This window comes from Hyperolius riggenbachi, chromosome 1, assembly GCF_040937935.1.
Source record: "Hyperolius riggenbachi isolate aHypRig1 chromosome 1, aHypRig1.pri, whole genome shotgun sequence".
Lineage (NCBI taxonomy): Eukaryota > Metazoa > Chordata > Amphibia > Anura > Hyperoliidae > Hyperolius > Hyperolius riggenbachi.
In genome coordinates this window covers 101,235,406-101,262,696 of record NC_090646.1, presented here as the reverse complement: position 1 = coordinate 101,262,696, position 27,291 = coordinate 101,235,406, and positions in this window count along the sequence as shown.

Sequence of the window (27,291 nt, the reverse complement as noted above, 5' to 3'; positions counted from 1 at the left end):
GGAAGAGTGGCAAGAAGAAAGGCATTGTTAACAGAAAGCATAAGAAGTCCGTTTGCAGTTTGTCACAAGCCATGTGGGGGACACAGCAAACATGTGGAAGAAGGTGCTCTGGTCAGATGAGACCAAAATGGAACTTTTTGCCAAAATGCAAAACGCTATGTGTGGCAGAAAACTAACACTGCACATCACTCTTAACACGCCATCCCCACTGTCAAATATGGTGGGGGCAGCATCATGCTGCCAGGGTGCATCTCTTCAGCAAGGACAGGGAAGCCGGTCAGAGTTGATGGGAAGATGGATGGAGCCAAATACAGGGCAAACTTGGAAGAAAACATCTTGGAGACTGCAAAAGACTTGAGACTGGGGCGGAGGTTCACCTTCCAGCAGGACAATGACCCTAAACATAAAGCCAGGGCAACAATGGAATGGTCTAAAACAAAACATATCTATGTGTTAGAATGGCCCAATCAAAGTCCAGATCTAAATCCAATCGAGAATCTGTGGCAAGATCTGAAAACTGCTGTTCACAAACGCTGTCCATCTAATCTGACTGAGCTGGAGCTTTTTTGCAAGAAGAATTGTAACGATTGGTGTCAGCACGCAGAAAGAATCTGATTATTGGTGATCTGCAGTATCACCAAGAATGCAGATATATACCTGATTATTGATGATCTGCAGAATCACAGATAACACAGATATATTGCTAACCTCTGGACACCTATGGTATGTGAGTGTTTGGTGTAACAGTAATACTTTGAGTAATGCACCTGCTGAGCAGATGATCAAAGGCAGTAAAGGAATACTGCTCTTGAAGACACAGAAACCTTCCAGCAGCCCGAGACTCTCCAAGGGGTGGAGTCAGGCTGGAGGTAGGAAGGACCAGAAGGTGAGTGACACCTGAAGGTGGATGTCACTAGCTGATCTGGAGACTATCTCTTAATAGGAGAGATAGCTCTCGAGGTCGGGCAAGCCAGGTCGGCAACACACGGTCAGATAAAGTACATAGACAGAAGGCTGATTCGGTATCCAAGGCTAGCAGGGTTCGGCAACAGAGTATCAGATATGCGAGGTACCGAATCAGAGGGCAGAGGAGTGGTCAGGAAAGCAATAAGTCATAACAGATATCAAACAATGCCTAGTCTGGGTATGAGGTCCTTGGTCTCTACACCCTGGAACTAGTCTGATGAATAACAGAATGATCGCACAAGTTCCCTAGTCTTGGTTGTGAGGTCCATGGTCTCAGCACCCTGGAACTAGTCTGGAGTATAACACAAATGATAATACAGTTCCCTAGTCTTGGGTGCGAGGTCCGTGGTCTCAGCACCCTGGAACTAGTCTGGAGTATAACACAAATGATAATGCAAGTTCCCTAGTCTTGGGTGCGAGGTCCGTGGTCTCTACACCCTGGAACTAGTCTAAGCATAAACAGAATAACAATACAAGTAATCTGGCTCAGTGTGAATTCCCAGGTCAACCTGGTTCAAACACACTGTTGGATCTGACTAAGGTCTGAGTGCTTCCACGTAGTGTCCGCAACGGCAGACAACTTGAGACTGGCCAGCAGTAACTATATATGGAGTAGTGCTCTCGGGCACCAGCCCTAAATGATCAACCAATAGAGTACTGCTCTGGAGTCAGCTGATCGGCGTGATCAGCTGACCTCTCTTTGCCCAGTATAAGAGTTCTGCCTCTCAGCGCGCGCGCGCGCGTATTCCTAAGCCTGTGTGCACTAACAGATTCAGCCACACCAGACACACGCTGCCGCGTGCAAACCGCCGCGCTGGACGCGGAACCAGCCGCCTTACTGTTGTTACATGCGGCGGATTTTCCGCGTTCTGCCCTGTTACCAGACGCACGCTTCCGCGTGCAAACCGCCGCATTGGACGCAGAATCAGCCGCCTCCTCAGCAGCACACGCGGCGGCTTTTCCGCGATCGCTCGCAAGAATGGGCAAGGATTTCAGTCTCTAGATGTGCAAAGCTGGTAGAGACATACCCTAAAAGACTGGCAGCTGTAATTGCAGCAAAAGGTGGTTCTACAAAGTATTGACTCAGCGGGGCCGAATAATTACGCACACCCCACTTTGCAGTTATTTATTTGTAAAAAATGTTTGGAATCATGTATGATTTTCGATCCACTTCTCACATGTACACCACTTTGTATTGGTCTTTCACGTGGAATTCCAATAAAATTGATGCATTTTTGTGGCAGTAATGTGACAAAATGTGGAAAACTTCAAGGGAGCCAAATATTTTTGCAAGCCACTGTATATTGCTCTTATTAATCCCCCCCGCTCATGTAAACTACCCTTATCTAATGTTAAAGGAAACCAGAGGTGAGCGACATATGGAGGCTGACAAATGTATTTCCTTTTAAACAATGCATGTAGCCTGGTTGTCTTGCTGATCCACTGTAAAAGTATTTTTAGCTATAGACCAGGGGCATAGCTACAAATCACAGGCCCCCCAGCAAAACTTTGATGTAACCCCTAAATATTCATATGCTCTCTTTTGCCTACCCCTGGTGACCCTCACAGCCTGGGGCCTCATCTTACAAGGATCATAAAACAAGTCGTAGCAAGTGTATCACACCCATAGCAAGTGTAGCCACTAAAACATTCAATTTGAAGGATGGACGCCCTGATCAGAGGTTGTGAGGTGGTAGTTGGTGCCCCCTTACAGCCCTCTGCCCCCCCCCCCCCTGAAGTCACAGGAATGCTCCCCTGTAGTTACGCCCTTGCCATAGACTCTCAACAAGCATGCAGATCAGATGTTTCTGACAAATATCTGGAAAGATTAGCCCCATACTTGGGCGATTCAGACTCTACTGACCAGGAAGATCAGCAGGTATGCCAGGCAACTGGTATTGTTTAAAAGGAAATAAATATGGCAGCATCCATAGGTCTCTCACCTTGAGTTGCTTTTAAGGACAATGGGCTTTTCCCCACCTCCACTGGTTCCAAGAAAGAGATGGGTGTACTTAAGGTGGAATGTCATTTCCCACCTCCATGTATGCAGAAAAAAAGATGAAATTAGTAATATGGTGGGATTTATGGTAGGATTGTCTTCCCCACCTTCATGTGCCCCAAGAAAAAGATGCAACTTTTAATATGGGAGAACTTATGGTGGCATCATCTTCCCGACCTTCATGAGCCCCAAGAAGGTGAGAGTAATAATATGGGGAACTTATGGTGGAATCATCTTCCCGACCTTCATGAGCCCCAAGAAGGTGAGAGTAATATTATGGGGAACTTATGGTGGGATCATCTTCCCAACCTTCATGAGCCCCAAGAAGGTGGGAGTAATAATATGGGGAACTTATGGTGGCATCATCTTCCCGACCTTCATGAGCCCCAAGAAGGTGAGAGTAATAATATGGGGAACTTATGGTGGAATCATCTTCCCGACCTTCATGAGCCCCAAGAAGGTGAGAGTAATAATATGGGGAACTTATGGTGGAATCAGCTTCCTCATCTCCACGTGTCCTAACAAAAAGATGTGGGTAATATTATGGGGGAACTTATGGTGCAATTTGGAAGTGCTCTTAAACATTAAGGGAATCACCAGATATCCCAAACCTCCCTCCTTTCCATTCATCATCGTCATCATTTATTTATTTCGCCAAGCATGACTGAGTCATACCCGGAATTGGTTTTAGCAACAACAGGGCACACCGGTAGTAGATGTGAGAAAAACAAAGACAGTACAGATAGAAATGATAAGACGCTCCATGATACAATGATGCAATGACATTTCAAGAGGGAGTCCAATGAAACAAAAACACAAAAAACACAACAGTAGTAGTGCAAAACCCTTTCAGTGATGTGGGTGCAGCCCCTAAAGAGGAGCATCTATAGGGGGGGGGGGGGCTGGTTTGGAGGGAGTTCAAGAGTCTCACAGCTGTGGGGAAAAACGTGTCTCCGTGCCTTGATGTCTTGGTGCGGAGGGCCTGGAACCTCTGGCCCGATGGAAGTCGTTTGAAGAACCGATGGCCTGGGTGCGATTGAGCATTAACAATTCTCATTGCTCCATCCTGGAGTTATGAATGAGCTCCAGTGGGGGAAAGGGGTTCCCCAATTATTTTCTCTGCTGTTCTGACGACCCTCATTCCAGGATAATGTTCACAGTGGAGCATTCATGGAGCATGAAAGCCAATCTCAAAACAATTACTGTATATACTCGACTATAAGTCTAGAAATTTGGGTCTAATTCACTAAATAAAAGTATAGAGGTCGACTTATACACGAGTCACGAGCAACACTGAGTAATGAGTGTGTACTATCTAGTACCATTCCCATTTGCAGCAATTTACCTAGTAGTATGTGATACTTTTTTGATAAAGGAAATGCCAAGAAAACATAGGTCTGAAAGTCCTGGTCACAACGATTAACAAGGTAAGGGGCAGGGGAAAGATATTGGGCTGCAGGAAGGGGAGTGAATAACTGCTGCAGTTGGGGACCTAGAGGAGTTATTGGTCGCACTTTAGGGACAGGAGGAGTTAATGGCTGCAATACTGTAAGCAGTGCAGTCATTAACTCCTCCTGGTTCCCAAGTGCAGCTGTTAATTCTTCCTGGTCCCAAAGTGCAGCCATTAACTTTGCTGGGTAGACTTATACTTTAATCAGTAAAAAAAATTACAAGTGTCAAATATTGGAGTCGACACAAGATTGACTTACATTCGAGTATATACGGTAGCATAATTTGGCAGAGTGTGACCCTGAAACAACATGCCTTTTAGGCTATATTGTGGCCACCCATTCATCATTATTAGGCAAACATAAAAACATTAGACAAAGTGCCCTGCAAATAATCCTCACTGTCCCCAAAATGACAATATGCAGAGTGTTTCACAAAATAAAAATGTGCAGAGTGGTGCAGACTGCCCCCTCCCCCCCCCCCCCCCCCAAAAAAAAAGAATATGCAGAATGGCTCCCAAAATAACAATTGGCACTACAGGGAAGGTTAAAATTTCAGCAAAATGAGCTATGCGAAATTTTCAATGTAAAATGGGAAGTTGGGGTACTTCTTTAAAATATTGCTCTAGGACATTTCAGACAGTGAAACTTTCAGAAGATCTTTTTAATTACACAAATTATGTTTATACACATTTTGTTTACACAGTATTACAAGAATCTCAGTATGTCAAGGTCACTGTGAAGGGACTAAGGCTCCTTTCACATCTAACAACGCGTGTCGTTCTCCTGCACGCTTTGACTAGCCTGCGGCTGTCGTCAGGAATTTGCGGTGCGACGCTGAGTAGCGGCGGTAGTATCAATTAACCCGACGGGGAAACGCTGATTCCCGACGAGAAACAGCTCCCGGGTGTGTCGTACCGCAACGCATCGAAACGCAGCGTTGGGTGTGAAAGGTAAAATGAAAGTCTATGGACTTTCCTTTTACCTTGGTTAACGCAAAGTATAAACTAAAGTATAAAACGCTGAAAAAGGGCTCTGGTGTGAAAGAGCCCTAAGAAAGCTTAAAAATTACTACAGGAAGCATATATGCTGTGTTACAGTGGTTTGCAAAAGTATTCGGCCCCCTTGAAGTTTTCCACATTTTGTCACATTACTGCCACAAACATGAATCAATTTTATTGGAATTCCACATGAAAGATCCATACAAAGTGGTGTACACATGAGAAGTGGAACGAAAATCATACATGATTCCAAACATTTTTTACAAATAAATAACTGCAAAGTGGTGTGTGCATAATAATTCGGCCCCTTTGATCTGAGTGCAGTCAGTTGCCTATAGACATTGCCTGAGTGCTAATGACTAAATAGAGTGCACCTGTTTGTAATCTAATGTCAGTACAAATACAGCTGCTCTGTGAGGGCCTCAGAGGTTGTCTAAGAGCATATTGGGAGCAACAACACCATGAAGTCCAAAGAACACACCAGACAGGTCAGGGATCAAGTTATTGAGAAATGTAAAGAAAGCTTAGGCTACAAAAAGATTTCCAAAGCCTTGAACATCCCACGGAGCACTGTTCAAGCGATCATTCAGAAATGGAAGGAGTATGGAAATACGTTTAAATGCTGGAGTCTGTAAGCAAGCATTTGAGACATATTTTAGAAGGGACATTATTATCATACAGTATGTCCTTGATTCACTGGAAGAACCATAAACAATCCTATTTTATAAGAAGTAAGATATTTTGGTTATGGATGTTCTTTCAGCATTCTGAGCTGTAAACAATAATAATTATAAGGGGTTTTCCAGTTGTCCTACACTTAGTACAATGATGACACCTGGAGGTATTTATAATCTTTATACTGTAAAATTAATATTTATAGTACTTTTTATAAAACAATTATATAATTAAATTATTTACATAACTGATCAGAATACGCATTATTTGATTATACTATAAGGATAGTTGTGTTTAAATGAGTATTGAATTACTGTAGGCTGTAAGTTACAGGTCTACGTGCTTTGCTATTTCAAAATGGGCGACTCCATTTCAGGAAAGGACAGATACATTCTAAACTAATTAGCAGAGAGACATATTTTCAGAAGTGCGTCATGACAGATAGAGAGATAGATAGATAGATAGATAGATAGATAGATAGATAGATATCTAAAGTGAAGATTGTTTAATATTTAATAGCCCTAATATCTGTGGCAATTAAATTAATCAGCAGGTAAAGATTGGTGGGTGAATTTAATTTTTCATTATCTATGTCAAACAGATCTGATAAGCAAATGTCAGTATGTGTAAATATCCCAAACTGCATTAGTTACCACCGATAAGTTAAATAAGGAATTTGTAAATAAAAAATATGATTTAATTAAATGTCAGGTATTCAATCACAATAAGATATGTTTGACGCATGGAAATTTCAGCCAATCGGGACCAGAGATTGAGGGAAATTCCAAAATTAGTCAGCCACGTTGAGTTACCGTAAAAATAGAAGCTGAAGCTCACACATAGAGACCAAATCTCTTCTGAAAGACAGCTACTTAGCTACAAGCCTGAAGCTACTTTCCCACACGTGGTTCTAGAAGTTAGAAAGATGACAGAGAAGGGGTAATATGTTTTAAGTGGACCTGAACTCAGAATGTCGTCTCTGCTCTGAAGGATACACAACAGAATAATAACCTTTAAACTAAAAACATTTTTTGTTACACCTGATACAAATCCTAAAATAAATCTACACTGTTTCTACTTCCCGATTCATGTAAGCAGACATATTGTTAACAGCCTGTGCTTTCAAATGAGCTTATCTGCCATCTCTGCCGTGGCAGTCATGTGACACAGGGGAGAGATCAAGCAACAACTTGTGATTAGACACAAATGAGGGGAACTAAACAAGCTAAACTCTCTAAATACATACAGGGTGCATTTCTCTGTTTTCCTTCTGTCCTGTGCAATAGTTCAGGTCCACTTTAATATTCTGGTGATTTACTTTATTCATTTCTCATCATTACATTCTGTTAGGATGTTAGCAAGAAGTTCTGTTAGAAGTAATTTTTTATGCTATTTTTTTTAGACACAGTTACTAATACATGTTAGACTATTTGTTGATCCTAGTCTACGTAACACAACTGTTATAATTCTGTTTTGAATGTACTAAGAAGATTTATGATTGCTTGACTATAAAGGCCTGATCAGATGGAATATTGCTAAATGGAAACGCTACTTGAAACTGTTCATATTTTTGTATATCTGCTGTATGATAGGCAAATACAATTTTTATTTCAAATCAAATCCTGAATGCTCTGATTCATTTCAAGGTATAACGTAAATCTATAATTACTGTTGTAGAGGGTTCAGACTCCACTATTCCCAGTTTTATGATGGCATTGGCAACACGTTAAAGACTGGTTACTTTATTGAGTGCATGCAAAAAGGTACCCTCCACAAATAACATTATGAGGATGCTCTCCAGACTCCACATATAATAATTTGTAGATTGCATGCCTCAACTACAGTATCTATAGACAGAGTGCCCCACAAATAACTATTGGCAGAGCGCCCCCACAAATAATAGGCAAGATGCACCCCATAAAAAATAGGCTGAGTGACCCCTCTCAATTATTTGGTGCTCAATGGTTCCCGCAAAAGGAACCATACTTACCAGCTGCTGTTCTCTGGACACCGCTGTGTTAGAGGAAAGAAACAGCATCCAGCTAAGAATATGTAGCCCAGCCAATATCTAGTCCAGGGATGTGTGACCACATTGAAATGAAGATAACAGATTATTTTCCCCTCCAGCTGTAAATGATTATCAGTATCATTTATGATATGAACGATCATTATGACAAATGTCTTGTTGTCATAGTGAATGAAGCATGTAGTCACACCTAATGTGACCATATTTAAAGTGATTTTTCTTTTCTATTTATTCATTTCAGAAAGTATACACATTAATGTGTTACTATTAGCATTGCTGAAAACCTTACTGGTTGGCTAACAAGGCATAACCAGTTACACATGCTGCAAGTGTGAGATTACTAACTGGCACAGAGCTCTTTGAAGTGTGCTTCCATGCTAGGAAAATGTGTGCATCACACAATTACCTCCCCACCGTGCCATATCTGAGATACTGCAGTTTTCAGTAATATACAGGTTAGCAGAGGACAGCTGCTCAGTCTGTGCCTGATTTACATAGCAGTTGTGACATTTACAGATGTTATAGTTCACAGGGTAAAGCAAAGTGGAATCTTTTAGATGCACCCGGAGAAGCAAAATACCTTAACAAGATGCAGTTTGAAGTATTTTTTTAACGCAAAAATCGAATAGAACATACCGTATGTATCAATGCAGAGAAGTGGCTTTAAAGAGAACCCGAGGTGTGTTTAAAGAATGTCATCTGCATACAGAGGCTGGATCTGCCTATACAGCCCAGCCTCTGTTGCTATCCCAAACCCCACTAAGGTCCCCCTGCACTCTGCAATCCCTCATAAATCACAGCCACGCTGTGAGGCTGTGTTGACATCTGTAGTGTCAGTCTCAGCTGCTCCCCCGCCTCCTGCATAGCTCCGGTCCCTGCCCCCGTCCCTTCCCTCCAATCAGCAGGGAGGGAAGGGATGCAGGCGGGGACTGGAGTTCTGCAGGAGGCGGGGAGAGCAGCAGACTGACACTATAGAGATAAACACAGCCAGCTCTGACAAGCTGTTTGTCAGCAGCATGGCTGTGATTTATGAGGGATTTCAGAGTGCAGGGGGACATTAGGGGGGTTTGGGATAGCAACAGAGGCTGGGCTGTATAGGCAGATCCAGCCTCTGTATGCAGACAATATTCTTCAAACCCACCTCGGGTTCTCTTTAAAGTGACACTACATTGTGTAATACGGATAATTAATAGAACATTAGTAGCAAAGAAAATAGTGTCATATTTATATTTTCAGGTATATAGCTTTTTTTATAACATTGCATCATTCTCTAATAATTGCAGTTTTCACAATGCACTCAGCATTTTAAATGATTTCACAGAGCAGGCTAGTGATCCTTTGAACGTTTCTCTGCAGAAAAACCATAAACAAAGAAGAAACAATGAGAGACAGTTGAGATAAGTGCTGTCCACGACGTCACAGAGAAGCTCTTTTGCATGGATAACAACTGATAACAAGTTTCTGAACTCTTCCTGTACTGGAAACAATATGAGACTCATATCTGTGCTAATAATGTTTTATTTCTTAGCAGTACTACATATGATAAGTTTATTTTCACTTCAGATTACCCTCTAGGCTAGGCGCACACTTAACAGTAACACTAGTGTTGCGGAAACGCTGCGTTTTTGACGCTTATTGAAGTCTATGGGCTGCAGGAAAAATGCATATCAAAAACGCATATGCGTTTTTAATGAGTGCGTTTTCAAAAACGCTCGTTTGTTGCATAATCTGCAAAAACGCATTAAAAAACGCACATAATGAAAGTCAATGGAAATGCAATGCTATGCGTTTTTCTATGCGTCTTTGTAAAAAAAAATTGTTTTGTGATGTATTTCCGCTTCCTGTTGTCTTCCTAGTGATTTGCATAAAACGTAAAAGAAAAACGCGTACAAAACACTGTATAAACACATGTGCATTTTGTATATGTGAACTGCAAACGTATTAGAACGCACACAAAATGCTTGAAAACCGCATCTGCAGTAAAAAACGCAAACGCACCACAAACGCAGTAAAAATGCAGCAACCTCACACAAAAAAACCCACACAAAATAAAGCATGATTTAAAATGCAGCCTTTCATGTTATGCTATGTGTGCACCTACCCTAAAAGAACAACTGAAGTGAGAGATACATGGAGGCTGTCATATTTTATTTCCTTTTGAGCAATACCAGTTGCCTGGCATCTTTTTGATCTATTAGGCTGCAGTAGTGTCTGAATAACACCAGAAACAAGCATGCAGCTAATCTTGTCAGATCTCACAATAATGTCAGAAACACCTGATCTGCTGCATCATGCTTGTTCTTGGTCTATGGCTAAAAGTGGCCATACACTTATAGATTTGCAGCAGATTCAACCATCAGATAGATTTATGTCAGATGCCAGTCAAGTCGAATCTGACAGGAATCTGCCTGATGTGGGCCACACACTAGGAACAGATTTCCAATAGATTTCAGAATGAAATCTATTGGAAATTTATTGGAAATCGATCTAAATGTATTATTGGACCATTAGATCCAATGCAACTCTATGGGCCATCGATCTGCTGCCAGCAGCAGATCAACCCAGATTTTCCATCCAGACAGATAGATCAAATCGATTGAAATCGGCCACAAATCGGCCGATCGGCTGATTCAATAGAATTGATTTTTGATCAATCGATTTGATAGAATGTATTGATTCCAAAACCTTTAGAACTAATTATTGGAACTCATATTGGCTTGGTAAGCTCAGTGACCCCTGACCTACATACACAGGCAAATCAAATTATAAGAGAGTATTTCAGGGGATTTATTTGTAAGTTTCCCTCCTCTTTTAAATTTCTCTGAAGAGTAGCAACATGGGTGTCTTAAAACAACTCTCAAATGACCTGAAGACAAAGATTGTTCACCATCATGGTTAGAGTCAACCCACAGACCAGCACCAAAGACCTACAACATCATCTTGCTGCAGATGGAGTCACTGTGCATCATTCAACCATTCAGCGCACTTTACACAAGGAGATGGTGTATGCAGAGGAAGCCTTTTCTCCGCTCACAACACAAACAGAGCCGCTTGAGGTTTGCTAAAGCACATTTGGACTTGCCAGCTTCATTTTGGTATAAGGTGCTGAGGACTGATGGAACTAAAATTCAGTTATTTGGGCATAACAAGGTGCATTATGCATGGAGAAAAAAACAACACAGCATTTCAAGAAAAACATCTGCTACCCACAGTAAAATATAGTGGTGGTTCCATCATGCTGTGGGGCGGTGTGGCCAGTGCAAGAACTGGGAATCTTACCAAAGTCGAGGGACACATGGATTCCACTCAGTGTCAGCAGATTCTGGAGACCAATGTCCAGGAATCAGTAACAAAGCTGAAGCTGCGTCAGGGCTGAATCTTTCAACAAGACAGCGACCCTAAACACTGCTCAAAATCCACTAAGGCATTCATGCAGAGGAACAAGTACAATGTTCTGGAATGGCCATCTCAGTCCCCGGACCTGAATATAACTGAAAATCTGTGGCGTGAGTTAAAGAGAGCTGGCCATGCTCGGAAGCCATCAAACCTGAATGAACTAGAGATGTTTTGTAAAGAGGAATGGTCCAAAATGCCTTCAACCAGAATCCAGACTTTCATTGGAACTTACAGGAAGTGTTTAGAGGCTGCAATTTCTGCAAAAGGAGGATCTACTAAATACTGATTTCATTTCTTTTTTGTGGTGCCCAAATGTATGCACCTGCCTAATTTTATTTAAACAATTATTGCACGCTTTCTGTAAATCCAATAAAGTTCATTTCACTTCTCAAATATTACTGTGTGTGTCTTCTATATGACACATTTAACTGACATTTTTTATCGTAACAACCAACGATTTATACAGGAAAATCATGACGATTAACAACGTTGCCCAAACTTTCACACCTCACTGTATATATACTGTATACATATACATATATATATTTTTTCTATCCTGTGGGAACTTGGTCAGGCCTTTCCTAAGAGCAAGTCGAACTGTTTCCATGGAAAGCTCTGAAGGAAATAACTTTGTATCTGCCATTTTAATGCTTGCATTAAACAGACTGTGAAAGAGAGACATTTTATTAGAGAAACGTCTTTCAATTTGAACAGCTCACATACCTTAATGCCCAAAAGAGGGACTGTGCCTGTGTGGCCCAAGATAGCTGCTGTGTGATTGTCTCACACGTCTTCACCTGCCACAGGGCAGCAGATAAAATCTTTAATTGTCGCTCTCAGTCATTGTGAGATCTAGGCGCCGGCAGACTAGCAAACCTGAGATCTGTCTGAGCTGAATGGTCACATTGCAAATAGTGAGCAAATTCATTTGAAAGTGAAATAGCCTGTAGATGCTAATAACGTTATATGCTGCAGATGCTAATAATCATCATACTGAACTGTATAGAAATGTATTGTCCATTTCTCTGCTATAAATTGCTGGTGTGACGTAAGCCATAAATCCACCGTTCAGGCTAAACTATTACTATACATATCTTTCCTCCTGGATCAGGTAAAATAAGCGCATGTCAAGCCTGTTAACCTCCCTGCCGTTCTGATTATATGCAGCGCACGGCCGCGGGAGGGTTTTTTCTTTTGCTATTTTCTTTTTAGCATGTAGCTAGCCTAGCGCTAGCTACATGCTTCCGCCCCCCTCCCTTCGCTATCCCGCCACCCCTCCGATCCCCGCCGGCGCAAATACCCAACAGGAATCCCGTTCTGAACGGGATTTCCTGTATGGGCTTCCCCCATCGACATGGTGACGATCGGACTGTCATTGACGTCATGACGTCAGAAGGAGTCCCGATCCACCCCATAGCGCAGCCTGGAGCTGATTGGCCAGGCTGTGCAAGGGTTCTGCGGGGGGGGGGGGGGGCCTTTTTCACGTCGGGTAGTGGCAGATCAGCGGTGAGTGGCGGCAATCGGAACAAACATGCAGCTAGCAAAGTGCTAGCTGCATGTTTGAAAAAAAAAATTATGCAAATCGGCCCACCAGGGCCTGAGGAATCCTCCGCGGCTGCTTACCCCGAGCTCAGCTTGGGATAACCGGCAAGGAGGTTAATTTGGGTTTGCAGTTACTGGCTATGGCAGTACCAGGTGAGTAATTTGGACACAGATGAGCACCGGATATTGATTTCAGCTGCTTTTTAGCTCAGGCTGTGGTGGAGTATAGTTTATTAATGGTATACTATCGATTCACATATTTTTTTCAATTGACACAGGAATTGTTTGGGAAGTGCTGCTAAGTACTGGTGTATACATTTTAGTAGCAACTTCTTTGTTTACTGTTAGCAAAATACTTTCAAAGTTTACTGATGCCAAAACTGATGGCTGACTGAGCCATGAGGAGAGGGGAAATTCCCCTCACACTTGATCAGTTAACTCTATGTGTAGCTCTGTGTGTGACTGAGAGAGACAGGACACAGGAGCTGCAGCTGTTGGGAGCTCTGTTTCTGACTGAAGGGTCTGAAGAGAGCAGAGAAAATGTAACTAATTGTCACAGCTTTTCATATTGTTTTTGCTTTCAGAGTTTGATATGTTTGATATTTGCTTTCTGTAGTCTGATATGCAACACTGGCTGTGCATTGAAGCAGACACCCCTTCTGCAATTGATTTGTCCCAATATAGCTAAATCCTACCCTCAATAAATTACAGCTTTTGCCTCTGATATTTAACATGAAAAGTAGGAAAATGTTTACACAGCTACTTAGACATTATTTGTACATTGTCATTTTAGAACACTTGGGTATCGATAGTATTCCTTTAATGGTTGGCTTATTAATTGCCGGTTGAGAGTGGAGTTCGGCTTATTTATTGTTGGGTAACGTTGAGTAGCTATATACAGTTGTGTTCAAAATTATTCAACCCCCAATGCTGTAAAGGGTTTTAGGGAATTTAGTGTACATTTGTAATTGTGTTCAGAATGAAATCTTACAAGGAGTTTTTAAAAAACCAAATGCAACTAAAATGACATCAATTGTTTCTGTAATACAGTATTAAATTTTTTTGGGGGGGATTTCTTCATTGACACAATTATTCAACCCCTTAAAGATTACCACTTTTAAGAAAAGAGGTTCATTCAAGTGTTTTCGATCAGGTATTGAAAACACCTGTGGATGTTAACGAGCAGCAATCAAGCATAATAAGCACCAATTAGGCAGATTTAAAATGACTGTGATACTCAGCTCCTTCTAGACATTTACTGGTGTGTTTACAAACATGGTGAAGTCAAGAGAATGGTCCAGGAAGACAAGAGAAGAGGTGATTTCTCTTCACAGGAAGGGCAATGGCTATAAGAAGATTGCAAAGATGTTAAACATACCAAGAGTCACCATAGGAAGCATCATTCGCAAATTCAAGGCAAACGGCACTGTTGAAACGCTACCTGCTCGTGGCAGAAAGAAGATGCTGACTTCAACTGCTGTGCGCTACCTGAAGCGCAAAGTGGAAAAAAGTCCCTGTGTGACTGCTGAGGAACTGAAAAATGATTTGTCAGATGTGGGTACTGAAGTTTCAGCTCAGACAATAAGGCGCACACTGCATAATGAAGGCCTCCATGCCAGAACTCCCAGGCGCACCCCCTTGCTGTCTCCAAAGAATAAGTAGAGTCGACTGCAGCATGCCAAAATGTGGACAAAGCACAAAAGTTTTGGGATAGTGTTCTGTGCAGGGCCGGCCCGCCCATGAGGCGGGGTGAGGCGGGTTCCTCAGGCGGCAGGAAGTGGAGGGGCGGCACCAGATGAATGGCTGTGACTGAGCGGGGGGGGGGTGGGAGCCAGAGCCGCGGTGAGGGCAGCCCGACCTCTCCCTCCCTCTCCCCGGGCCGCCCTCCATGCTCCCCCCTCGGACTTCACTTTAGGCAGCAGAGTTAGCGCGCAGGGAAGCGCTGCTGTACACAGTCACAGCCTGTTACTCACCTCCCTGGATCCGATCGCCGCTCCCGCCCTGCTGGTCTCCTCTCTGCAATGTAGCCGCTGATACATTACACACGCGGCTGCTTCCTGTTTACACAGGAAGCAGCCGCGTGTGTAATGTATCAGCCGGCTAGGCAGAGAGGAGACCAGCAGGGCGGGAGCGGCGATCGGATCCAGGGAGGTGAGTAACAGGCTGTGACTGTGTACAGCAGCGCTTCCCTGCACGCTAACTCTGCTGCCTAAAGTGAAGTCCGAGGGGGGAGCATGGAGGGCGGCCCGGGGAGAGGGAGGGAGAGGTCGGGCTGCCCTCACCGCGGCTCCGGCTCCCCCCTCCGCCATTATGAGGGGGCACCTACCTGGGCAAGCTACCTATCTATCCTATACTGGGGGGCACCTACCTAATCTAACCTGTTTTGGGGGCAGCTACCTATCTATCCTATACTGGGGGGCTCCTACCTAATCTAACCTGTTTTGGGGGCAGCTACCTATCTATCCTATACTGGGGGGCACCTACCTAATCTAACCTATACTGGGGGCCAGCTACCTATCTATCCTATACTGGGGGGCACCTATCTAATCTAACCTGTACTGGGGCAGCTACCTATCTATCCTATACTGGGGGGCACCTACCTAATCTAACCTATACTGGGGGCCAGCTACCTATCTATCCTATACTGGGGGGCAGCTACCTATCTAACCTATACTGGGGGGCAGCTACCTATCTATCCTATACTGGGGGGCACCTACCTAATCTAACCTGTTTTGGGGGCAGCTACCTATCCTATACTGGGGGGCACCTACCTAATCTAACCTATACTGGGGGCCAGCTACCTATCTAACCTATACTGGAGGGCAGCTACCTATCTAACCTATACTGGGGGGCAGCTACCTATCTAACCTATACTGGGGGGCAGCTACCTATCTAACCTATACTGGGGGGCAGCTACCTATCTAACCTATACTGGGGGGCAGCTACCTATCTAACCTATACTGGGGGGCAGCTACCTATCTAACCTATACTGGGGGGCAGCTACCTATCTATCCTATACTGGGGGGCAGCTACCTATCTAACCTACACTGGGGGGCAGCTACCTATCTAACCTACACTGGGGGGCAGCTACCTATCTAACCTATACTGGGGGCAGCTACCTATCTATCCTATACTGGGGGGCACCTACCTAATCTAACCTGTACTGGGGGCAGCTACCTATCTATCCTATACTGGGGGGCACCTACCTAATCTAACCTGTACTGGAGGGCAGCTACCTATCTAACCTATACTGGGGGCAGCTACCTATCTATCCTATACTGGGGGGCACCTACCTAATCTAACCTGTACTGGGGGCAGCTACCTATCTATCCTATACTGGGGGGCACCTATCTAATCTAACCTGTACTGGGGGGCAGCTACCTATCTAACCTATGCTGGGGGGCAGCTACCTATCTAACCTATGCTGGGGGGCAGCTACCTGTCTAACCTATGCTGGGGGCAGCTACCTATCTAATCTATACTGGGGGCACCTACCTAATCTAACCTGTACTGGGGGCACCTACCTAATCTAACCTATACTGAAGGGCAGCGACCTAATCTAACCTATACTGGGGGGAAGCTACCTATCTAACCTATACTGGGGGCACTTATCTAACCTGTATTGGGGGCACCTACCTACCTAGCTAGCCTATACAGGTGGCAACTATACTGGCTACCTATACTGGGGGCACCTACCTAACTAACCTATACTGGGGGTACCTACCTATCTAACCTATGCTGGGGGCAACTATACTGGCTACCTATATTGGAGGCACCTACCTAGCTAACCTGTACTGGGGGCACCTACTTATCTAACTTATACCGGGGGGGGGGGGGGGTGCCTGCCTATCTAACATACTGGGGGCAACTATACTGGCTACCTATACTGGAGGCAACTACCTGGCTAACCTATACTGGGGGCAACTTTACTGGCTCACCCATGCCTGGCCACCTATACTCTGGGGGGACCTATAGCTGGTTACCTATACCGGGGGGGGGGGGGCGCAATTTTTACACCCTCGCCCTGGGTGCATTTTAGCCTAGAAACTGCACTGTTGCCGCCGGCCTCCGAGTCCGATGACTCTGAGCTCTGCGGCCTCTCCTGTCTCCTCCAAGGCTGCATGCTGGTGACGCTGCCTAGTGCCTAAGCCTGCTGATTTGCCGCCGCCCGCTCTGCTGCCCTGGCTGCGGCTGATTGTCACGGTCAGTCACTGAGCAGCGAGCGCCGCCGACGTGTCGATAATGATGATAAGGCTGGCTGGCTGCCGCAGTGCCGCCGGCCGCCGCTCATGTTTTGTAGAAATATTGGGGGGGGGGGGGGGGGCGCCTTTACGATCTTTGCCTCAGGCAGCAGAAAGTCCAGGACCGGCCCTGGTTCTGTGGACTGATGAAACAAAATTAGAACTGTTTGGGCCCATGGATCAATGCTATGTTTGGAGGAGGAAGAACAAGGCTTATGAAGAAAAGAACACCTAGCCTACTGTGAAGCATGGCGGGGGGGGGGGGGGGGGGTCAATCATGCTTTGGAGCTGTTTTGCTTCCGCAGGTACAGGGAAGCTTCAGCATGTGCATGTGCAAGGTTCCATGAATTATTCTCAGTACCAGGAGATATTGGATGAAAATGTGATGCAGTCCGTCAGAAACCTGAGGCTTGGGAGACGTTGGACCTTTCAACAGGACAATGATCCCAAGCATACCTCCAAGTCCACTAGAGCATGGTTGCAGATTAAAGGCTGGAACATTTTGGAGTAGCCATCGCAGTCACCAGACTTAAATCCGATTGAGAACCTCTGGTGGGACTTAAAGAAAGCAGTTGCAGCGCGCAAGCCTAAGAATGACTGAACTGGAGGCTTTTGCCCATGAAGAATGGGCTAAGATACCTGTAGATCGCTGCAAGACACTTGTGTCAAGCTATGCTTCACGTTTAAAAGCTGTTATAACTGGAAAAGGATGTTGTACTAACTACTAAGAATTAATGTCACCTGGGGGTTGAATAAAACTGATAATGATTTGAGCACAGAAAAGACGTGTGGTTAGTTCATTATAAATGTTATGTTATATTTGTCTGACTTACAAGTGCCTCTTTGATTTAATTGTAAACAAGATGACTGAAATGATCAAAATCAATGTCAAACTGGCCAAAACACTCAATTTCAGTGGAGGTTGAACACAACTGTAGTACAAGGAGGATTCCCATTGGTTTGTTAGGGGACCAAAGGGAAGTTGCAGCTGCACATTTAAAGAAGCTTTTGACGAAACTTGCCATATATTAGTATAGCAAGTATCTGTGGGGATTGACGAGTGTGGATCTGTGGCAGGGATTTTCAAGAGGATATTGGTGTGGGATCATATCCAAGGATATTGGCATGGGATCATTCATTCAAGGTAGGTATTTATGGTTAATTAGGAACTGTTATTATGTTTCTATTAATCTTTTTTTGTGGAATTGGGTAAGAGGTGAAATGCAGCAATCATCCCCAAATATAAAATGCAGCAATTACACCACGTATGAAATTCAGCAATCAACCCAATATATGAAATGCAGCAATTAGCCCATATATGAAATGCAGTAATTTGTGCTCCAAAATCCTCCCCCCACCATCAACACCCACAAACACACACACAGTGAAGCCACTGTCCCCCAGCCATTAGTATCAGTGGGCTAAAATAAAAGTGTGCCCTTATGCAGCATCTCACAATCATTTGTATCTAAATGAGAAGTACCCTCCCCCCTAATGCAGCATATGCCCACCTTATGCATTGTCCCACAATCAGTGTGAGTGGGCTGTTGTCTTCCTCCCCGTTGGTTCTCAGTGTGGGAAAAAAAAGTACAACTTCATTTGGATTTTTTCTTCTGCCCCACCTTGTTTTCCTCTTCTTCTCTTGGGCCTTGGTGCTGCCTTTCTCTTTGTCTTCTCTCTCCACCACCATTACTTTACCGCCATCACTTGCAGCCTTGAAGTTTGAAGTGCGTGGAAACTGACCTGGGTGATGGACCGCGGATTGAATCAATCCACCAGTCGCATACTTACCTCCTACAGATTCCAAGCCTCATCTCCATCATCCAGACCAGTTTTAATATTATTATTATTATTTAGAATTTATATAGTGCCGACATCTTCCACAGTGCTGTATGGTGTATAGTGCCTTGTCACTTAACTGTCCCTTACAGGGGCTAACAATCTAATCCCTACCATAGTCATATGTCGATGTATGTATTGTAAAGTGTATGTATAATAGTCTAGGGCCAATTCAGGGAGAAGCCAATTAACTTATCTGTTTTTCAGGGATGTGGGAGGAAGCCAGAGTGCCTGGAGGAAACCCATGCAGACACAGGGAGAAAATAGATAGAGAACACAGATAGTGTCTTGGCTGGGAATCGAACTGGGTATTCAGCACTGCAAGGCAAGAGTGCTATTCACTACACTACCGTGCTGCCTAGCTTATGACTCTAGTACCGCCTGCAAGTGAAGGAGGGAACTGCAGGCCAATTGTGGATGGAGAAAGCCTAGCAGTTTGGTTAACAGTATCTCCAGCTTGTAAGACAAAACCATCATGCAGATCCTAACAGGGACATAAGCATCAGTGACAATCTGCTGCAGGGATTTCTAAGGAGGGAAGTATTGGATGAGAGCAATCAGTCCTGTCGGTAGGGCCGGATTTAGGCCAAGGCCCCACAGGCCATGGCCTAGGACACCACAGGCGCAAGGGCACCAAAGCAGCAGGCTAATCTATTGCAGAATTTGCAAGCTGGCAAATGCTGCAATGCAGGGAGATCAGGCGAGCGCCTGACCGCGGTACTCTGCTGCTAGCTGCCTGTGCAGCAGCCACCATGCTCTCTGTGCACGTTTGCATTGTGGCCGGCGGCTATGGACTTGGGCAGCATTGGAGACGGAAAGGAAGAGGAAGCTTCTGCACTGGAGATGAGCGGAGAAATGAGTGACACTGATTGCTGCTGCGGTGTGAAGGGAAGCTGGCTACCTATACTGAAGGGGGGTGGGAAAAGGAGGGATTAAGAGAGTCATCTGGCTACCTATACTGGATGGAAAGAGGGGAGGGGTCATCTGGCTACCTATACTGGAGGGAAGGGTGATTTTGCTAACTATAATGAAGGGGGGCGGCTGGTGACAGTGGCCTTGGGCGGTAAAGACTACAAATCTGGCCCTGGGCCTGTCGGATGAGTGGAGAGGAGGACAGAAGTGTGGATGTAGCTTAACTTGCCCATTCCCAAAGATGAAATATCTTCTAGAGGGGGGAAAAAGGCCTCCAGCTGAAGATAACTTCTCTTTCTTTGGACACTTTATGACCTGAAATAATGAGAAGCTTCACAGGAACATTGCCACCAGGATCCCATGACTTCATGTCTCATTTGTAGCACTGAAATAAAATCCAACTCTGTACTTCCTTTTTTAAGTTTCTTATTTTTCGAATTTAGTCATACAGTAAACTTTCATCTCCTTCTGATCCTTTCTATTAGAACGCCGGCCTGGCTGCGTGCTGCTGCTGAGTGACAGTGTAATTATCATGCTCCGTATAATGGAATGGCACCCTTTTGCTCAGTAACTCTTTAATCCTTAATGTGGCACTTACTTTTGTCTTCAAAGCGGCGGATTGGCTATCAGCAGTTTTGTCACTTTCTGATTACACAACGCGGTAACTGATGTTTCAATTAAAGCCTGTGTTTGCAATAGCTTGATGGAGCCGCAGCTTCCTGTTTCGTTCCTCCGATGCCTTTGTTCCCGGCATTTATCTGCCATGTCTGTACAGGTAATTGGAAGCCTGGACTGACATAGGTTCTACATAAACCCTACCTAGAATAACGATGTTTGCCTAGTGCTAATTACTTGCGTTAGATGTGACAACGTAATATCCCGATTTCAGCTCAGATGCCATTATGTGTTGTTTCCCAAAGACAAAGAGAAAGTGAATTTTACCGTATCGTCCTTTCACTTGTCAACCTAATCTGCATTCCTACATTATCCGTGTGATTTGCTCTAATGCATTACTGTACCTAATGGAAGCACCTCGTCTGTTTGAGAGACAGTCCATCTTACAAAAGCTGCTTCTGTAGTAGTCATTGGCTGGAAATGGATGTAAATGCTACTCAGATGCAATGAAGCATACAGAAAAAATATTCACTAAAAATGTACAGAAGGAAAGTTTTTAGTTAGTGTGGTAAGGTTCACCTTCCCAGGCAGTGGTGCAACCACAGAGCCAGGGGTGTAACAATACCACCTGCAACTCCCACCATCATGGGAGAGGCAAGAGTTGGGGGGCTCAAAAGGAGCTGTGGGGGAGGATCTTGCCGAGGGCCAGCGGGGCGTAATGCATTATTTTCTCCCAGTGCCGATACAGGACTTCTTCACTTCCTGTTCAGTATACAAGTGCCATGAAGTCATCCAATCACTATGGGGCTTCTGTCCCGTCACATGACACGCAACTGAAGCCACCTAGTGATTAGCTGGCTACACAGCACATGCAAGCTGAAGAGGAGGTGAAGAGAGTCCTGTATTGATACAGGTCCTCTTCACTTCCTGTCCAGTTTACAAGTGCTGTGCAGCTAACCAAACACCATGCGGCTAGTATCCCTTTCACATGACAGGGGATAAAAAGCCGCATAGTGATAGGCTGGCTGCACAGAACTTGCAAACTGAAAAGGAAGAAAAGAGAGTCCTATCTTGCTGCTGGGAGCAAGTAATGTATAGGGCTCTGATGCCGTTCTGCATGTACAGGTCCGCCCCCAACCCCCCCCGGCAGTGTGTTTGTTAAGGGGGAGGGGGTGGCAGTTGGCTGATGGTGTAATGGTTAAGGGCTCTGCCTCTGACACAGGAGACCAGGGTTCGAATCTCGGCTCTGCCTGTTCAGTAAGCCAGCACTAATTCAGTAGGAGACCTTTGGCAAGTCTCCCTTACACTGCTACTGCCAATAGAGCGCGCCCTAGTGGCTGCTGCTCTGCTCTGGCGCTTTGAGTCTGCAAGGAGAAAAGCGCAATATAAATGTTATTTGTCTTGTCTTGTCTTGTCTTGGCCAACAGATCTCTATGTGAGTGGGGGGGAGGGGAGGCCAAATGTAGTAAGTAACGCCCCTGCATGATTGCCACCATTCAATTCACATGTAGAGGAGGTGATCATTACCAGCTGGGTGGCATAGTAGATTACAATCCCACCTTGCAGCGCTGGGTCTGTGGTTGTAATCAAGGCACTCCAGTTTACTGACTTCCCCCTAAATTGGCCGTAGGCTACATAGAACATATATGTCAATAGTTATGTGTAGTTAAGTAACCACTAATTGGTAACCACTCTTGGTGAAAGCACACTCACTGGATAACCATCCAATCATGGACAGCAAGGTGTGCAGAAGATCCCACAGGATCACAAGCATAGCATAAACGTAATGATCTGCACCACCTTTGGAAATGTCTCTTAATTTATTTAGTAAAAAACATACATATTAAAAAGAACTGTAGGACAATTGTAATAGTTGCAATAGTTGCCCTACAGTTCTTTTTAATATTTATGTTTTTTTACTAAATAAATGAAGATACATTTCCAAAGGTGGTGCGGATGATTACGTTTATGCTGTAGTTAGGTAACCACTAGCATCACAGCTACGCCACACATACACAGCCTTTTAAGTGGAATGTGGCTGGATTGCCACAGTGTATTATGGAATGAGGGCATGACTCAGGCTGCCATGCTTCCTCCCTCCTGAGCTTTTTAAGGTGGCCATACACTTATAGATTTACAGCAGATTCGACCATCAAATAAATTTCTGTCAGATGCATGTCAAGTCGAATCTGACAGGAATCTATCTGATGTGGGCCACACACTAGGAACAGATTTCCAATAGATTTCAGAATGAAATCTATTGGAAATCTACTGAAAATCGATCTAAATGCATAATTGGACCATTAGATCCAATGCAACTCTATGGGCCATCGATCTGCTGCCAGCAGCAAATCAACCTAGATTTTCCATCCTGTCAGATAGATCAAATCGATTGAAATCGATCAAATCTGACTGTCAGATTCCAATTGATCAATTCGATCGAATCAATCGATTGAAGGCTGAAATCGACCAGTGTATGGGCCCCTTTAGAAGGTGCTGTATCCATGAGAAGGTGGGGAAATGTGGGAAGGACCCTGGCTGTGTTCTCCAGAACAGGTTATTCTGCTATATTTAGGTCGCTTTCTTTATTTGACTTTAGTTTTCTCAGTACTGCTCCATGTAGAGCCACTGCTGTAAGGCTGAAAGACATGTTTGCTTGTCTTCTGATTTTGATCCCACTTCTAGTCTGATTACCTCTCCACACGTTTGACATTGGGACTTCTCTTGTCATCTGTCTCTGGGGTCTTAAATACTTAACAAGCTCTCACGTTTTAAACAATCTCTTCAGTGCACCCTTTCATGATAATCTGGAATCAAAATCAAATTTTCTAGCTTCACAATTTGATAATGAACTGCGTTCTGTCTCAGATACCAGTCACTGCTTGCATTAAATCCCTTTTATGAACTATTTCAAGCAGGGGTCTCACTTCTATACTTACTTATTTCCCTTCTGGCAGTAAGTACATGGAACTACTCTACAGAGGAGACAGATGTCTTATTTACTAATTACCTCTCTCTTAACTCAATATATTTAGAGGCTTGCAAGTGCTCCAGGCCAATTTATTTTAACAATGTTTTTAAATTTCTTATTTTACATTTCCCTGCTTCTAATTAGTACTGCTGTAATGTGTATTTATGGCCACCTGTCACTAGGGGGCAGTGTAAGACAATAAAAGAGGATTTCTGCTTTCAGTTCCTATATTTTATGCTAGTAGAGAGAGATCAAAGCATTCCAAGAATTTTCAGTACAACAAGTTCTGCTGACTGAGGTCAAAAGCAGTGCACTTGTCTCAAACGAGATAACTCTATTGAAGTTGCTAATGGGTTAAATCAAAATGTCCGCATTCAAGTAAAGGAAATAAAATTAAAATTTAATAAGTGTGCTGCAGTTAAGTTCAGGTTATACTCACAGTCTGTATAGTGGTGTTACATTTTTTAGGTTTGCCACCTGATTCCATAGAAGTGAAAATTGATTGGAAATCAGATCGGACCTGTTGGAAATAATCGATCTGACAGTAAACCTGTCAGAAAATTGTATCATGTGTACCTAGCATTGGACACCCCGGGTGGTGCCTAGCCCTAAGACGCCCTCTTGTGGTGCTTAACCCTAAGGCCTCGTTCACATCAGGGCCGTTTCTGTGCGCTTTCCACAGCGCACTGCCCTGTGCGATCAGCAAGGTATTGATTTTTCCATGTAACTAAATGTAGCTGGTTCACATCTATGCGCTGCGCTGAGCAGCGTTACAGAAACGTAGTGTTGCAGGCATTTCTGTGCGTTGAGCTGGAAAGCGCACAGCAATGCAAGTGAATGGGTCCGCTTTTTTAGCGCATAGAAGCGCGTACAAGCGCATAGAAGCGCATGCGTTTTTTACCCCTAATTAAAGAAAAAAAATACATTTACATACAAAAACAAAGTTTTATTGACAACTGCTGCTGCTACAGTAAGCAAAACGTGCTTTAAAGAAGCGCAGCGCAACGCACAGAAACGCGGACTAAAGCGCGCACAAGCGCATGCATTTTTTACCATGCGCTTTAACACGTTTTTCAGCGCAGCAGATGTGAACGAGGCCTAAGACCCACCCTGGTGGTGCCTAACCCTAAGACGCCCTCTTGTGGTGCTTAACCCTAAGACCCACCCTGGTGGTGCCTAACCCTAAAATCCCACTCGTTGTGCAACCAATAAGCGTTCTGTTGCAGTTGGGTCAGTTCGGTGAGCCTTCTAGAAGGTTGCACATCATTACTGCACTCTAAAAACTGTTCTTTACTAGCAGTGGTCAACAAGATGCCAATAATTCTGCCCTGCTTGCATATTTCATACAAAGTGTATGCAGCATGGAATAAGCCAATCAAATGTATTTCCTGACAATTTTATGAAAGGGATTAAAGGTAGAGATGGCCAATGAGATGCTAGCATGCAATTTGCATAGACTTCTAGTAGGTTGGAACTAATCAAATGCATTCCTTGGCAATTTTGATTGGCCCAAGTTCAGGTTGTTCATAGTTAGCTTGAAATCTACATGGGCACTGTAATTATTAATATTTCACTGACTTTTTCTACTCTCTACCTTAAGAAATTGGCCCAAGTGTGCGCGATATATACCCTGTTTCCCAGAAAATAAGACCTACCTCGAAAATAAGCCCTAGTTATAGCTCATAAATAAGGACCCTTTATCACGAGCAGTTGATAGGCAGTGAAAAGTCTCTCAGACTATCACAACTGCTTGCTGCTGCCTGGCAACTGCTTGCTGCTGCTTGGTAACTGCTCACTGAACACACAGTTTAGCCACTTGTGGAAAAGGGACCTAATTCAATCTAAAATGTATCCAGGCAGCTATGCTATATGTGAGAGAACGCGGAAGCGTGCATCTAGTGACAGGGCAGAACGCGGAAAAGCTGCTGCATGTACTGACAGCAAAGCGGCTGGTTCCGCATCCAGCGCGGCGGTTTGCACGCAGCAGCGTGCAGCTGGTGTGGCTGAGCCTGTTAGTTCACACAGGTTTAGGGCTACGCACGCGCGCGCCAGAAGTCACGACCTTTATGCCAGCAGGAGATGTGTCAGCTGATCAGGATGATCAGCTGATTCCTGCTGGACTCCTGATTGGCTGAGTGGTTCGGGCGGGGCGGCAGAGTCCTGCAACTATATATACAGCTTGCTTGTCAGTTGCTGGTTGTCTGCCGTTGCGATCACTACGTGGAAGCACTCAGACCTTAGTCAGATCCAACAGTGTGTTTGAACCAGGAGGACCTAGGAATTCACACTGAGCCAGATTACTTGTGTTATTATTCTGTTATACATCAGACTAGTTCCAGGGTGTAGAGACCACGGACCTCACACCCAAGACTAGGGAACTTGTGTTATCATTCTGTTATACATCAGACTAGTTCCAGGGTGTAGAGACCACGGACCTCAAACCCAAGACTAGGCATTGTTTGATACTTGTTATGACCTATTGCTTTCCTGACTATCCCTCTGCTTTCTGATTCGGTACCACGCATATCTGATATCACGTTGCCAAAACCTGCCTGCCTTTGGATACCGAATCAGCCTTCTGCCTCTGTACCTTGTCTGTCTCTGAGTTGCCGACCTGGCTTGCCCGACCTTGAGAGCTATCCCTCTCCTTTATGCTGGATACACACCATGAGTTTCCACGTCGAATGCGTCCGCCGATACGCGTCGATTCGATTATTTCCGAGCATTTCCGAATGAATTTCGATGATTTTTAGGTCGATTGCCATGTAAAGTATGGCAAATCGACCTAACGATCCATCGAAGCTTGAATCGGACATGTCGGAAATAATCGAATCGACGCGTATCGACGGACGCATTGAACGCGGAAACGCATGGTGTGTATCCAGCATAAGAGATAGTCTCCAGACCTGCTAGTGACATCCACCTTTCAGGTGTCACTCACTCACAGGTTCTTCCTACTTTCAGCCTGGGACTCCACCCCTTTGGAGGTCTCAGTCTGCGGGAAGGTTTTAGTACTTCCCAAAAGGCAGTATCGTCCATACTGCCAAAGACCACCTGCTCCTCGGGTGGTCTTACTCAAAGTCATTACTATTGCACCAAACACTCACACTATAAAGGTGTCCAGAGGTTAGTTATACTTGGATTATCGGTGATTCTGCAGATCATCAATAATCAGGTATAATCTGTATTCTTGGTGATACTGCAGATCGCCAATAATCAGATTCTCTCTGTGTGCTGACACCGATCGTTACACTATACAAGTAAAAAAGTAAAATCAATTGACAAGAGAAGGCAGCAGGAGAGATACACCCTTAACCGCAATGGCAGACACCCCCTAAAGAATCACACTCAAAAGACCCCACGAGACCCAAAACTGGCAAGTGCCACACTCTCTCTGAGAAATTCATGATGGAATTAAGGGCCTTTTTACACTGTATGTGGACCAGTGCATCGCACAAAACTGCTGCATCCCATTGCATAAGCAGTAATAGCCTAGTAGGGCTATCACATTAAATGTGGTGTGCCATGGTGTGATGGATCCCGTCATGACACAGCAATAGTAGCCACGTGTTGTCCGTATTTTACCCAAAATTGAGGCATGGTTTCATTAAAAAAAAGTATGCCTCACTGTATGGTCACACCGAAGCAGCACTGTGCGGT